The sequence below is a fragment of the Vicugna pacos genome, unplaced genomic scaffold (assembly GCF_048564905.1).
Source record: "Vicugna pacos unplaced genomic scaffold, VicPac4 scaffold_115, whole genome shotgun sequence".
Classification (NCBI taxonomy): Eukaryota; Metazoa; Chordata; class Mammalia; order Artiodactyla; family Camelidae; genus Vicugna; species Vicugna pacos.
In genome coordinates, this window is record NW_027328795.1 from 768461 (window position 1) to 784853 (window position 16393).

General features: G+C 42.9%; 1 protein-coding gene across 6 annotated transcripts in view; it reads left to right on the top strand.

The window, feature by feature from the left end:
- LOC140694977 (trafficking protein particle complex subunit 9-like) overlaps nucleotides 1-16393 on the top strand; it is a 78118-nt gene that overhangs the window by 32553 nt on the left and 29172 nt on the right. For 3 of the 6 annotated variants that reach the window (XR_012070632.1, XR_012070625.1, XR_012070634.1), the window contains exon 2: nucleotides 12246-12333. The exons of 2 other annotated variants lie outside the window; for them this stretch is intronic. The gene's annotated coding sequence lies outside the window, so the exon portion shown is untranslated. Of the gene's footprint in view, nucleotides 1-6739; nucleotides 6896-12245; nucleotides 12334-16393 lie in introns of those variants that run through there. One more of the 6 variants, XR_012070630.1, reaches the window with a different exon arrangement.

Below are 16393 nucleotides of genomic sequence, written 5' to 3' on the forward strand. Positions count from 1 at the left end.
CAGAGCTGGGTCTGTGGTTTGCCTCAGCAGCCGTGCAGACCTTCCTACCCAGGGATTTACTTTTAACCCATGTTGGTAGTAAATAGCTGAATCCGTTTCTGTTGCAGCTGACGTTCACCACTGACGGCCGTGTCATTAGTTTGTGGTAGTCAGTCTCCAACACCCCAGACAACCATGAAGGAAGATGATTTGGCCGACCTAGGACCTTGGATTCTCACCCTCACCATGGTTCATCTCACCCGGTGGAAGGGTGTGGCCACCACCATCATGCTGACCATGAGGTCTTGTTTCTCCTTTCATGCTCTGGTCCAAATGTGGACACTTCATTTTTCACTGAATTTGTCTCGCTTGAGACAGGCCAGAATATCTGAATGAGTCCATCACATTCTGGGTGGGGAACAGAACAGAAGTAAGTGTCGCAAGTAGATGGAGTCTAGGCTGTCCGGGTTGGCAATTGCAGGCTGGGATCTGTGATGGCCGGGCTGTACCCTGGACACAGGCCTTTCCCGTGGCTCCCATGAGCCCAGGAGTTGGAGTGAGAACAGCCTTGCCTGGGTTCCCACATCCTCATCTGCTCACTGGCAAGTGTGTCTGCTAATTAGGAGCTCCCCCAGACCTCGGGCCCTTCAAAGCTCAGACCACGGGAGAACCTTGAGTCTCTTCTCCTGGGCCTCCTGTGTGAGAATCCAGTGCCTTCTGAGGTGGCCAGTGGCAGGAGATGCCTCCCCCGCCGGGGAGCACCCTACGGAGGACTGTTATTCAGTGCACCATGCTGTGAGCTTGTGGGGTTCCGACCATGGTCCCTGCAGAACCACACTTGAGATGGACTTATTGTCATAAATAACAGGACTGATTCCAGGGCAGGGCTGGGGGGAGGGAAGAGTGGAAATTGAATGTGACCTCAGACAACTAGGTGGGTGCTGGTGCTGTTACTAAAATGGGGAGTCTGGGAGATACCTGCCAGGAATCGAATTCCAGAGTAAATGGTGGACATGAGGCATTTTTAAGATGCCATTTTTCATCCAAGTTAGGACTTCAAAGAGGCACTCGGTTCGATGAGCCTGGGGCTCAAGTGAAGGAGCCGGTCTAGAGATACACGTTGGGAGTCGTCATTCTTAGCTGGTGTTCACAGCCTTGCATGTGAATTAGATCTTCTCGAGGGCTGCAGACTGAGGCTGAGGGGGGGCAGGGCTGTGCCTCGGTTGGAGGAAAGCCCAGACCATGCAGCTTTGGTGTGTCAGTTAGCTGCATTTGCCATTTTCAGAGCAATGCTATTTATCCTTAAGGGGCCAGGGGGTGGGCAGGGCCAACCAGGAAGAAATCTGCAGGGAGGGTCGTGGCCACATGTGTGTCTTGGGAAGGTGCAGAGGCTGCAGGGTCTGGGAGGGTATAGTCCTCAGAAGCTTACGTTGGAGTGGGCAGTGGGGAGAATGTAGTCACAGTCACCTGTGAGGGAGGGAGGGAGGCCTAGGGAGTCCCCACCTTACCGGACTCTCTTTCCCATGAACAGAAGGCAGTCAGACAGAGGATCTGAGGTGAGAAGGGATGGGCAAAGGGAGGGGAGCCAACCTGGAGAATGGTGCTTGGAAAGTTCTGGAGTAGTCTCCCTGAAAAATAGAGTTAAATATACCCAGACTCTTAAGAACATTGTTAGTGACTTGGGAGGAGGCAGTTGTTTTTCTGGCCTCCTAAGGATAAGGCATGTATCCAGGGATACACAGAAGATACGGGCAGTCTGTTCCAGGGGCTTGATCGTTACCGGGGGAACAGTGCAAGTTTAAAGGGGGAGAAGGGCAGCGGAGGGAAACTAGCCAGGCCCCGTGTCAGGTACCAGTCGGCCGCCCTACTTGCGTGTTGCATTCACATCCATGCCTCCCAGGTGGGCAGTGGCAGCCCCCTTTTGCAGATTGGGAAACCTTCTCAGAGGGGTTAAGGAATTGGTCTGTTTAGCGGCTAGTAAATGCTGTAGCAGGATTCAAGCAGGGCCTTGTCAGAATTCAAGGTCATGTTCTCTCTACTGTTTCCAGTACTTCCCTGTTATACCTGGAATGGTGAAGTGGGTCAGTTTTGGAGCCTTTCAGAAAAAGTATGATTTAAGTGCCTCAGGACTGTTTCACAAAGCTCAGCATTCTTTGATGATTCTGAAGCACGCAGTGCTTTTCGCCCCACAGAGGTAACGTCTAACTCCTTTGAAGATGACGTGGTTGCAAATGATGCACAGGTGCAAAACCAGACTCTGCAGCTTCTGAACGGAAACTCTCCAGTTCTCCCTTGGTCAGCTTTCTTCCGCGGGATGTAACTGTGCTGCAGCGTAAACCTGAGCTTTCCGTATGGAGTGAGTGTTTAATATCCAAAGTTAGCATAAAACGGTCAGATGAAGAAAACCGACGTTGACAATTTATTTTTGGGTTCCATTAGTCAAGATGTACTATCAATTAATGACCCATATAGCAAATGAAATTCAGTATAGGACATTGCATTTCTTGCTTTCTATTTAGAGTTCTCTTACAGAATAAGGTTGCCTGCTTTGGAACATCAGCTTCACCACCACGGCACCTATCAGTGTGTTGGTGTGATTGCATTTACAGAGTGAATCTAATCTGGGCTTCCTAAGCCCCAAACACTCCTGTGCAAAATCACGGGCTGTAGCCATCTGTTAGTCACGCAAATACTTCTAAAATTATATGATTCCAGAAAAGAAAGAAGAGAGAGAGAGAGATTGCCTTTATCAAATTTCCTTTCAGTTCTAACTGCAAACTGTTGTTGAGCAGCTCTTGTTTCCTTTGGATATGAATATATACATTTCTTTGCATGTAACCTAGGTTTTGGACTAGAACACCAAGTTCTTGCTGTCCACAAGCCACAAAAATAGTAGCCAAATTGGACCCGTGTGAAATAGTTTATACTTTTTTCTGAGAAAGTATCCTTGAATTTGGGACTTGGGCTGTGATTTTTGCTTTTTGATTCCCCCACCCGTCTTGTAATCTCTCACTCCTTCCCACGTGGCCCCCAAGGGTTCGTGGTCTTATTAGGAGCAGGCACCCAGTTGGTCTCCATATATTGCCGCTATAGATAGAGCCCAGACAAGACTTAAGGACATTATCAGAGAGGACTTCCTGGAAGAAATGGGCTCTAAATTCAGTTGTGAGGACAGAGTAAGAGTCAGCCAGGAGAAGGAGTCAAGAATGTGGCTCAGGTCGCAGGTGCAGCCCGGGCAGAGGCCTGGAGGCTTTTGGCGTGGGGACCCGGGGAGAGTGCCCTGTGCAGTCCAGGGTGGAGGGAGCCCCTGCTCGGGAGGACACTGGAGACAGTCCGTGGTGTAGGGCTTTGGAAGAAGTTGAGTTTTACTAGAACTGACACAGTAGGCAGTGAAGGGTGTCAACAGAAAGTGACCCTCAGGAAAGGTACTTCAGGTTTTGCTTCTGATATTCTACAGACAGAAGGATCGGGATGGGCGAGAGCAGGTATGTCTGTCCCTTTGAGATCCAACCCGTCATTCATTTATTCATAACACGTGCACTTCTGTGAGTATAGGGGAGAGAGGGTGTAGCCACGATAATAAGCAAAATGTATTTGCTTCTTGAGAGCTTAGCATTGTCAGAAGTTGACTTAGCCTAGAAATCTCTAGGAAGAGAGGAACAAATTGTGGAGGTTGGAGGGAGGGAAGGCTTCCTTGGGAAACAGTCAAAATGAGCCTGGAGGCAAGTGAGAGGTAGGAGCATGTCAGGGGACCCCTGAGGTCACTGGGAACCTGTGTACTGGGGTGAGGCTGGGCAAGCAGGGTCTGGGGTGGGGCTAGAACTCTAACAGGGAGCCTCTGAAGCATTCGAAGTGGGGTTGATGTAATCAAATTTGTGATTTGGGAAGGCTGCCGTGGCTCTGTGTGTGTAGCGGGGATGAGGGGGTGGGTGACACCAACTGGGGGATCATAAGAATACCATTCACAGGCTGGAATATGGGCATCGGGGCTACTTGGGGACGGCAGGGGCAGTGTGGATGCCGGCTTTCTTTCTGGGGGGCTTGTTAGCGGGGCCGCCCTTGGGGCACCTTGTGGCTGTAAGAAACCTGATGGAGGCTGCCAGGTGGACTTTCGTCTTCTCTCTTTCCCTTCCTTGTTTGATGATCTTAGCTCAGCCAACATTTGGAACAAAAGAGCTAATTTCCAGGGTTGCCCAGGACTTTGTTGAGCTCGTTCGAGTGAGATCTGATTGGATTTAGGTTTGTGTTCATATCTGGATGTTCACTTAGCTAGAAACGTCCTGTCATTTCGATTTCCATAGGGATTTTTATTCTTGATAAAGATTGCTTTCTTGGTGAGAGGAAATTTAAAAGAGCTGTTGTCTTTTTCAAAAAATCCTCTTTTAAGAATTTTAATATTCAAAAGAATACGAATATATAAAATATTTAAGGAAGTCTTTGGTGTGGTTTCTTTGCTTTCTGAGCTAATGTGAAGTTAGAGCCTTTGCATTACTTAATAGCACATCCTTGTCAGTATTTAAAGAGCTGTTAGTGAGCGCCCCAGGTCCCACCTCTCAAAGAATCGTTAAAGTTTGCTCTGAAATAGTGAGGTCATAAAGGTCTTGTTTTCAGAAATCAAACGGTTTATAATACACAGCATAACTCCATTTATAAAATAATAATAAGTTCAAAACTAAGAAAGTGGAGGATAAATGATTTTTTTAAAGCCTAAACATAAATTTTCTTGTGCTAATGTTGCAAGTGGAAATTTTGAAAAGAAAAATGCTACTGCAATATCATCTATTTGGAATACATATATGAGTTTCACGTTTGAAAAGTATCTGCGCAGTGGTTTTCGAAGTCAGGAGCATTCCTGCTCAGATACTGGCAGTGATGGTTGCTGGTTTTCAATGGAAGAGCCTAAATTTGCCTTCTTAGCTTTTTGGTTTTTTTATAGTGAGAGGGTTGAGTAGTGCTTTGCCAGCATGATTTTGGGGCAATTTGAGGGCAGATGTCGTGTGCCAGCCGTGAGAAATTTCCATGCATTTTATTTTCTGGACATCACCAGGGCACATGTGGGGTTTGTGCCTGCAGGCTGGAATGCTGCAGGACTCCCTGATCATTCACCTTTATGTCCTGGAGCTGCTCCAGTCAGTGAATGGTTTTCTGTGGCTTGGAGATAATGTGGTCTGATGGAGATGATCAGATGTGCAGTTAAAATGCTATTACTTGAAATAAGAGTAACCTAGAAACATTTCTCTAACAATACAGGATGAGGGAGGAGGATTGGCTGAGCTGCTTGCAGTGGGGAGTCTTAGTTGACTCCCTCACCGTGACTCCTGCCAATATCCACCCCAGCCCTGCACGGTAGTCCTGCCGAAGCAAGCAAGCACTTTGCTCAGAAACAGACTGAATTTCCTTGTGCCTCTCTTTGTTGGATTTTTTTGAAAGCACATTTTGCCCTTTGCTTCAATGCCATCCATGCTAGTCACCTCTTACACTCATTTTTCTGGCCTCGTCCATAAATAGCTGCTGAATGGATGAATAGAATGTAGTATCTCCATATAGTGGAACATTATTCACACGTAAGAGTGAATAAAAAAGACAAAAAAGAAGAGGAAAATGAAAAATGCTACCTGTTTTGGGAAGTCCACCCTGACTGTTCAACCCACACTTTTCCCTTTGAAACCCAATCACTTATGCTCCACTCTACTCTTTTTGATAGTGCTTACCACCTTCTAATAATCTTTAACGTTTTCAAAAAAAAAAAAAAGAAAGAGATGCTGATACCACTTCAAAATGTACAAGACTTGATAACAGCATGTTAATTGAAAGGAAGAAGACACAAATGGCCACATATTGTTGATTTCAGTGATATGAAAAGCCCAGAATAGGCACATGCAGAGGCAGAGAGCAAGTGATGGTTGGAAGGAGCTGGTTGGAGGGGGATTAGGGAGTGACTGCTAGTGACAGGGGGATTCTTTTGGGGTGATGAAGTGTTCTGGAAATAGAAGGTGATGAGGGCTGCACAACCGTGTGTGTGCAGAAGACTGCTGAGCACTGTCTCTGGGAGTGCCTGTTGTCGGGGCATCTTTATTTTTTTCTCATCCTGCAATGTGAAGAACCATCTTCTGCTCTGGCCATTCTACTCCTGTGAGTGGTGCGGGTCAGAGACTTTGTAGAGTCATGTTTCTTTTTTCCCCCTGGCTGAGTGTAGGCAAAAAAGATTTAAGCCTGAGAAAGTGCTCCATCTGCAGAAATGTCTTTTAGATTTGCATGGTATAAAAATCTTGAGATCTTTTAATCATTGAGGCCAGTCTGTGGGGGGAAATACCCCGTGAAGCCTGGGTGAGCCGGGGAAGAGCCGCGCTTCTCTCCCAGACACGGGTGGGGATTGCACCCCCGTTCAGGCAGTGAAGGGCCCAGACCCGTGAGCAGAGTTGACAATCGTGAATATTTACGTGTATCCGCTGCTTCATCTTGGATATTAATTTCAAGCTGAGTCAGTTTGTGGCGGCAGCCTCATCCTACATCAGGAATTTATAGTATCTGCTCTTTGAGGTGAAGACCTGACAGACTTGATTATTTAACAGTCTGCCTTGAATTGATATCTCAGATTCCTTTGTCAAAAGCAAACAGCAGAAATACAGAATTCCTTTAATGCCAATGTGACCTGGAACGAGTTTAGTCTCTGTGCCTCAGTGGCCTTATCTGTGAGTGGGAAAGATGATAACAGTGCTTCCCTCAGAGGAGCTGGTGAGGGGAGAGTCAGAAGCACAAATGGAGTACTTACAAAAGATGCTCTTGAATGACCGAATTTAGTGCTCTCAGCCTGGTGAGGCCTGAGGGGCAGAGATGTCAGAACAGAGCAGTCCTAGCCGGAGCTCGATCCGTGATGGAAGCTGTTATGATCAGTATCACCACTGTGCGTTATCAGGTAATTTTAAGACTTGGTAATATGAATTCTTGAATAATGTTAAAGGACTAGACATCTCAGATCCAGTTTACATAGTCCTCAAGATTCCTTCTGAGAAATGGATGGTTTCTTCCCCATCTTAAATCTGAGATGAGTCTCTAAAAAATTCTGTATTCCTCCATCTTTTTGCTTTAATTTTCCATTTCCTAAAAAACCATGTTTTTAAATGGAGTTAATGGGGACTGAACTGAATGCCTCATGCATGTTAAGCACTTACTCTCCCAAATGAGGTATAATCTCCTCCGTGATTTTTGTTAAAATTTACTTTCTTAGTTTACAGAGGTAAGAGGCCTCTAATTCTTTTTCTGGAGACTTGTCCATGAACCTGTAAATCTATAATTAATGGACAAAATTTGGTTTATTAAAAAATCATTAGAATATTCTGCAATTCATCCAAAAAGAAATGCTCATTGACTTAAAATGTTTCTCCTTTAAGGGGATTTCTCCTGTTTGGTCTAGCTTAATTTGTTAACAGCCATCCTCATCATCATAATGACCAAACTCACTGTGAGTGGACACCTACCTAAGGCTAAAATGTTTTCCTCATGTTTTAATTCATAGCAGGTGTTTGATTGTAGGTATCTGTGTCTCCTTTTTTGCAGCTGAGGGATTGAGAGATGGAGCAGCTTGTCCCAAATTACACGCAGCAGGCTGTGGCTAGCTCGGTGCTGGAACCCAGGCTGCACAGTATGCATTCTTAATTGCTCCTCTTATCAGAGCCTCCCGTTAAGTGGTTACCCGAACACCTGTGACTCCATAAATGGCCGAGTTTAGTGATCTCAGACTGATGAGGCCTTGAAAGGAGAGACACCATTGAGAAGTTGAGACAGAGTGGCAGAAATTAAAATTGTTCATTTTCACAAATTTTTAATTCTCAGGTAATTACATAAAAAGTTATTTTTTTATTTTAGTGCTCTGTAAGCACTAAAAACAAAACATTAAAAATAATTATAGTGCAAAAGAGAAGTGAGCTCTTAAAGTCCAACCACTGCTAATGATGTTGCTTGTTTTTCTCTTGTGGCCCTTTTTGACAGAAATACTTACAAAGACTGAATTGGTTTTATGTAGTTTTAATATGGAAGAAAAGATTGTCAGTGAATATTGTAAGAAAAGTCTTTACTCTTTTCTTTCCTGTTGATGAATATGTACTTTATTTTCATGGCTTAAGTACATTTCCTCATTTGTGAAATTTGAGTAATATCGTTTAATTTGTCTGACTGTGAGAGGTAGATGCCTTGTATACAAAGAACCCAAGAGGTGCTTAATAAAAGTGTGCTGTCACAATGACAGATATTTTAGAAGGATCAACTCTGAATACTAAAGAGTGTCGCTTATTTCTGATACATATTCAATATGTATTTGTATGATATATTTGAATATGGTTTAAAGTAACAAGGATTCATTTTTTTTGGTGTAGTATGAAGTTTTAATGAAATCTGTATCATTCTAGTGAGACAGGGACTAGTTAAATTGCCTTAATCAGATGACCTTGAAGATTATTTACACAGAATATGTATTGTTACAAATCAGAATTTATGTTGCCGTGTAACCATCCACTCAGACATTTAAATTCGTGGGATTCTGACCAGATCAATTAAGTTTAGTAAAATCCATATTGATCATTTTCAGGGAATAAGCTCCTCTATTTTGTGATTAAAGAAAATTTTGATTTTTTTCTACATTCTTAACAGGTTAAAAATATCAAAACATTGATTTGACATGTCACTTTTTTAATAGAGAGAATAAAGCTCATGCTGTTTTATTGTGTAAATAAATGTTTTTGTATGGCAACAAAATTGTATGATATCCTGGCTCTTTTAGTATTTTGCAAGATACTTAGATAACCTACTGTTGGAAAAATACAAACGTGAATTTTATGAATATAGGCCTAGTACAGATCTGTTGGTTTTTGCTACAGTGCAAGACATGAGGCATAGGAGAACTTTGCTCCTGATTGCCAGGAGGACAGATCCCATGTCTCAGTTTCCCCTCCTGTAAAATGAAGTGGCTTAACTGGATTCTTTCCTCTTCTAAGATGAGTTTCCATGAGCCTATATCTTCTGTTTATATTCAGGAGTATTAGCAATATCAGATTAAATACTGAATATCCCTCCTTTCCCCCGAATCAAAGTGCAGCATGTGCTATATAAGTTTTATTTATCTGATTCTCGTTACTGATCCTACAGGCAATTTTTGTGTTGCATCTTTCCTGGTAACCTGGAAGGTCATTTTACCCATAGGTGGCACTGTTGCACCTACTTACAGTCTTAACTTTCCTGTTTGTAAAAGGAGGCTTAAACAAGGTTATTTTATTTTGATTACTTTACTTAATGCTTCAGAATAGCCCAATGTCCATTATGTCTGTCTAACTGGAAAAGTTATTCTGCTTATATCTTAGATTTATTCTGTCATCTCACTGTGAACATTTCAGACTTGCTGTGCAAACAATAGCAAAATCGGGCTTTTCTTCTAGTGTTAGAAACCAGTGAGCCGGGATTTTATAAAACAGCTAGAAGCGGCATCTGGAGGACCTTAAAGGTGAAAAGTGTATTGAGTTCCCTGAGTTTTGACCCCGCCGCTGTGTGTTAATTGGTGGTAGGAGATTTGGTACATATACGAAGGGGTGTAGTTTTTGATATGGTTTGCCTGCACGCGCTGCCACTGAGCCACTTGAGCCTGAGTCAGTTCGTTTTGAGTTTTTCCCTCGTCTGTGAGATGGGGACATTCATATCTGATTTGTAGAATTGTGAGAATTAGAAATTATGTGCAGTGTTTACCACAGTGTGTATGTCAAGAGGGCTCTTAAACTTTAGCTGCTGTTTTGTGTGAAGCCATCATTTGAGAGTCTTTGGCAATTACTAAGAAACAGGAAAATAAGAAGAGATGGTTTTATGATGAAAGATATTTGAGGAGGTTCCATAGTTCCTATACCCATAATTTAGCATCAGCAGAGTCAGAACTGTTACACAGTCGCCCTAAACCAACGTTAAGCCACAGAATTATTTGTTACTTCATATATTTTGGGGTTTAAGGAGATCCAATACTTATACATATGTTGTCCCCAGCAGCCTACTGAGAGATGACACAAAAGAGTAGACAGGCGATAAATGTCTTCTTTGTTACTGATGAAGCCACGTTCTCCATGAACTTCAAGGCTGTGGGAAAATGCGTGTCATGATACTGTGTCCCAGAAATACAGACTCACCCTGTCCCATGTAGCTCTGGGCCACAGCGAGCCTTCCCTTGAGAGGACCTGCCCCTTCATGCACAGGGCTTTCCTGCCATGGAGCTGAGCATCCCAGGTGCTTCCCAATGGTGACCAACACTGGAGTGAAAGGAAGGGTTTCACATGCCCCGCTTGTCTCCCCGGACTCACACCTCACTCTGTTAGTGTGATGAGTGCTAGCTGTGGGCCAGGGGCCAGGGGTGTGAAGGGAGAAGCACTCTCCATGGCCCAAAAGAGTGGTTAGGAGGCATCCCCTCCCTCAGTTTAAACAGGTGGTGGGATGGAACATAAGGGTACTCCCCAATTGTTTATAAAAGGAGAAATAAGGATGTTCTTTGGGACTTAGGCTAGCCAGAAAACACATAAGATGATTAGAGGGGAGACTTGTAAATCACTTTGATATTAAGTTGACATTTGTTGAACACCCAAAATGTGCTACATTCTTTTCTGAGCATTTTACAGAAATGAATCCTTCAATCTTCTCAACAAGCGAGTAAGGAAGGTTTGATTGTTATCCCAGTTTTACAGTGTGGAAATTGAGGCACACAGAGGGTAATTAAGTTGGCAAAATCACAGAACTAGTAATTGGCAGAGCTGGTATTTAAACCCTGGCTGTCTGGTTTTGAGGTTCCCAGAGATGGGCTTTGGGTGTTTAGCATTATCGACATCCCTGAATCTTTATACCTCTGTGCATCAGTTAGCCTAGAAAGGACAGGGAAAGAAGTGTTACACAGGAGCTCATAGTCATTTCTTGGCCGCTGTCCACGGAGAGTGCACCGTGATTGGCATTAATTGACTTCTGGGCAGTAGATCTGTTCGTATAATAGAAATATAGTCCATTGAATTAATCTAGAAACCCTTCCTGCTCCGTTTCTGTCCATGCTTGCCATGTGACTGCCTGCCCGTGATTGGGCCGTGGAGGAGAAAATGTACTCATGGTTGAACTCTGATATTTCAGTCTGGTTCATAGATTCACGTCTTCTGTTACATTAAAAATTTAAGTTTCTGGTTTTCTTGCATCAGTGTCTCATGAGCTTGGTTAATGTGAAACCAGTCCATGGGAGCCCAGGGATGATGACGGTATAATTTCTGAGCACGTTGAGGCACTTCTACCCGTGCAGACGTGGCTGGAGGATGTCCAGCTTCCTCACTGATTTCCCCCAACAGCATGGTCCTCTCCCACCCCTGGATGTGAGGTTGGGAGCTCTCTGAGTAGGCCAGTCAGAGGCCGAGCCCACCAATCAGAAAATGATGAAGTACCTGGAAGTGGGTTTAATAGAAGACAAGGGCTTCCAGGTTGTCAGATGGGCTGTTCGAGTCCATTTGGTGAAAAGCTGTCCACTGTCTGTGGTTGAGCTACTTCTTTGCTGTTGAAAAGTCTGGAGTAGATGAAGGGATTTTAAAAAGCAGAAAGGAGTGATTTCAGGTGGTACGTCCACACCGGTGAGAAGTGATGAATGACCGCCTTTGTGAGTCATAGACAGTCTTACAAACTTCATAAACCAGCTTTAAAAGCTCTTCCATCTGAGTGCACTTCATATGGGGTCCAGATCATCACTGGTCGCACTGTGAGGGCAAGTAACTGATAATGGCAGAAAGGACACGGAGGCATCAAAAAGGTCTCAGTCACTTTCCCTGTTTAAAGGATGAAGCACAGTGTAATATATTTTAGCTGGTTTTTCACTGAAAAGTTTTTAGTGTTTTCTGGGACTCCCCAGTGCCCCAAGGTTCCATGCAGCTGGGTGTCCCCTCAGTGCAGCTCTGTCAGCGCTTGCCCTGGGCTGACGCGGTGTCACACGGAGTAGGACGGTCAGCGTCCCCGGCTCCTCCGAGCTCCGTCTCCTCATCCGCAGAGCCGGGTTTCTCATCCGTGTCTACTTAGTAGGGTTGCTGAGAATCACACGTGATGCTTCAGGAGTGACTTTTGGTTGTCTCTGTGATTGGCATATAGTTAATATTTGATAGAAACACTTGTTTTTTTAGTATAATTGTAGCACCTAGATTGCAGTGGTTTTTAGTCTGCATTTTTTATAACTTTATTCTTATTTTTAAATATGCACTTATTTTTATTTATTTTTTTTGGAGGTACTGGGGACTGAAGCCAGGACATTGTGCATGCTAAGCAGGTGCTCTACAACTGAGTAATACACACCCTCCTTTTCTGCACTTGAAGGTAAATATTGCTATACACAAAATAGCTCTTAAACACCATCATGGGACCTAGTCACTGTATAGACAATTGAACACGTATACTATTTCAATAGGAATAAATGTTTTTGAGACATACATTTCTGAATCTGTTAATGTGCTTAAAAACGATCATAGGTAGTGATAAACACGAATCTTTGATCCAGTACTTCTTAGAGACTGTTTTGCCATCAAGGGAAATTACATTCTACAGAGAAGGCTAATTGGGTCTCTTTGATATTTAGATGGTTTAGCAGATGATGAAGGCTTTCAAAAGCTGACAGTTTTGTATTTTAAAGTAACTACAAAGTTACCTTCTACAAGTTGTAAGTACTAAGCTTGTGAAGTGCCCAGTAATCCAGGGGGTATGTGTCTGTGTCTGTGTGAACGTTGGTGTGTGTGATTTCAGGAAGGTAGAAAGAAATTCCATATAGACTTCTGATACCTTTCTCCTCCATTTCAAGGTGTTGGCATATATTTACACTAATAAATTGATATTCAGTTGTCATTTGGCATATTGGGAATAAGACTTTCTCATACTTGTTTCAGAAGGATTAGGGAGCATGAGCTTAGGAAATGGGAGGAGATAGAGGCAGGGAGGTTCTTTAAACTTTGTGCAGAATTAGAAACAGTAACTTTTCTCTTTTCTTCTAAAGCAAACTGGCACTGAATTGTAACATACTATTACTCAGAATTGCTTTTCTGATCAGATACATGTACCTCAGATTTTTAAATGCAACATGAATGATGAAATGTGTTTTAGCAGTTATTTTTAAAAGTAGTCTCTTTTCAAGTAAAAGGCTATAGCCTGTTCTTTCTTCTAGCGTTACAAGAAATTCTCATTGTTCTGTTGCAATGATCTATGTGCTTACTTTCTTTTTTTTTTTTTCTTTAAGTGCTTTTTTCATTGTGGTTTGAATGAATGTTTAAAATTTCTGGATTTTGATCTTTAGAACATGCTGATTTCTCAGAACTGTTAAAAACCTGATTGTTCACTGCTCCTTGTTTGGTGGGGCACCCTATTGATTTCTGTTGTCTGTTAAAGAGTGAAATTCTTCCTCTAGCCTGCAGATCATTAAGTGAATGGTTTGCAGTGTGCCTTTAAAATTATTTGTATGCATTGAGCATGTTTGTCCAGTGAATTTTAAATTGACTCATTGTAATGACTTTGATTTGATTCTGTGTCTTTTGCTCCTCTCCACAAGAATTTGAATTCTCTGTTGCATTTTGTATACGTGTTCTTAACAGGGGAAGAAATTTTGCATTTTTTACAGAGGTGGGTTTTCCTATCCCCTCTGAATGCCTTCTAAAATTGATACAATAAAAATCAGTTATTGCAGTGCATAAATATTTCATAAATTATTTTTTGGCATAATCAGAAACAATGACCAAGAATGATAATAAAAAATACGAAAACCTTCCTTCCTTTGAAGAATAGAAATCAGGTAGTCAGGCTCCCTCATGCTTTGTGCCTGACACACTTAATCTCATGTCATTGTGTATCATGATTCGGAGATGGTATTGTTTCAGGTTTATAGATTTTTGTTTTAACATTTGTGTTGAATTCTTTCTCCAGGCTGATGTTTCCTGTTGGGTTTGTGGAAAGAGTAGAAGGGAAAAAAATACTTTGTTTTGTTTTCAGGAGGCCTGAGTTGATGGGAAAAGAGTTGAGGGTGGGCTGAGGAAAAGAGTGACACTCCCTCTCCTCCTGGTTGAAATTGATAAACAAAGAAATCAATTAAGTATATCGATATTTGACCAAAAGAAGTTAGCGAGCCCAAACTGGCTAGAAATGCACAATGGAAATTACTGAATTCAGCTTCAGAATGAGGTGCTTTACCAAGTAGAAGCAGCTTAGAGCAATCAGAAAATCAGTAATATGATGAGATATAAATGGAATATTATATCTTTTATTTCTGAAACTTTTCTACGTTAAGTTGTGTAGAGCTAAAATTAAGTTTCAATCACCAGGAGTTAAGAGAGTGAGTGGTACTGTAGGATCGTTATTCACGGATGTGCCTAGACCCTGCTAGAGTGGCTGAAGATGGCAGGAAAAGACCCACATCCAGGATTTTCATCCTAGGGTGTCCTCCATAATGGTTCCATGTGGAAGCAGATGATTGGGTTAACAAATTGTAACACACCCCAGTCGCCTCTGAATTTTAAGAAGAAAAAATATGCTTTGATACTGCTTTACAAGCAAGTTCCTGTGCATCCTCACTCCAGACTCCTTGCCTTAAAAAGCAGAGACAATGCTTTGCTTGTGTAGTTGAGGTTTTAGATAGCACTCTGCTGGTTGTAAAGCAAGGACCGAGACCCTCAGCTATAAACGCTGGGCTTGTGTGTTGTTAGATAATGTATTATCCCCAAAACAAGGACCTGGCTGGTCTGGTGGTCTGCTTTTTAATGAACATATCTAAAAATGTATCTTGTTCCCCTCACCCCATGACTTCCCTAAAGATACACTAATCCTTTGTACTCATTGTGTATTCTACAATCTCTGCCTCATCCTGTCTTTCCCGAATTTCCTCCTTACTATCTCACAACTGTTAACGAAGTTTTCCTTTGATTATACCCTATAAATATGGGAGCATTTGAGAGGCTCATGGAGATGGCTCCCTAATCCCTCTCGATTTCTTGACTTTTTCCACAGAGTCTTGAATAATCATTCCTTGTCAGTAAGACTTCTTCCAGCCAGAACCCACAGTTCCAGGTGAGAAGGATGCAGGCTTTATCTCTCCTACCGGAGGCAGAGACAGAAGAGAATTGAGATATGCTCCCCCGTGATCCCTACCTGCCCCAGGTCTACTGCAGTTCACCTGCAGCCTTCTGGCCTCTGCTCAGAGGGCCTCTGTCCCAGGACTGACCTCAGCATTTTCTTCCCTTGTCAATATTTCCTGTGCCTTTCAGAACTTGGTCTCTTCTCTGCAATTCAAACCTGGCAGATGTGATGGTGGTCAGCGTGCTGGTGGGCAGTCCTTTGGGGACCCCCAGGAGCCATGCTGATTCTCCTTAGTCTCTCAATCGGGGTTACAGAACAGTCGAGCACCGAAGGAAGCCCATTCTCGAGATGTCAACAGAGCATTTCATCACTTTCATTTTATTTTTCAATTTTTGGTGGAGAAATTATTTGTAGTGAACTGTTCCAGATATTTGCCACCTGCTTTCCTCATCACCATTCCTTGTTGTCTCTGGTGCTAGTTTTATAAACCAGGTTTCTTCTCTGGTCATTTCTGGCAGCTGGGCTTGCCGAATCCTTGATCTGTATTTGAAACAGAATGCTTCCTCGTGATGTCAAGGTGATTTTCCTATTTCTGAATATTTCGTGTACACTCAGCAACTGTTTCAAGTGAAATGCTCTTGTCCAATTTCGGTTAACTCACATTTGCTGATCTCCTGCTTTCATGCTGAGAGCAGTTTCTTTTTCCTCTAATAAAAGTTAGCAATTTGCATTTACTATGGAAGATACTGGCCCAAGGTCCTTTTGTTCTTAAGAGTTTTAATACAATTCACCCATTAAAATGTACATCGGTTTTTACTCTATGCCCAGAATTGTGCATCCCATTCAATCTTAGAATATTTTCATCCCCCCAACAGGAAGCCCTGTACGCATAAACAGACATTCCCATCTTCCCCATCCTCCCCCAGCCCCAAGGAGCCACTTTTCTCTCTGTGGATTTGCCTGTGCTGGACATTTCATGTAAATCGAGTCACTTCATATAAGTGGAAACGTCTATTGTGACTGACTTCTTTCACACTGAGTAACGTTTTCAATATTTGCTCATGTTGTGGCCTTAGTCACTATTCTATGCTATGCTATTGCTGAATAACATTCCACTCTATGGCTGGGCCCCACTGTTTACCCATTCATCAGGTGATACGCATTTGGGTTGTTTCTGTTTTTGGCTGTGATGAGTAATGTCGCCGTGAACACTCATGTGGTATTATTTATGTGGATATTTGTTTTCAGTTCTCTTACGTGTGTGCCCAGAGAGCAGAATTGCTGGGTAAGTCAGAAACGAAATGTTCAACTCTCTGAGGCCCTG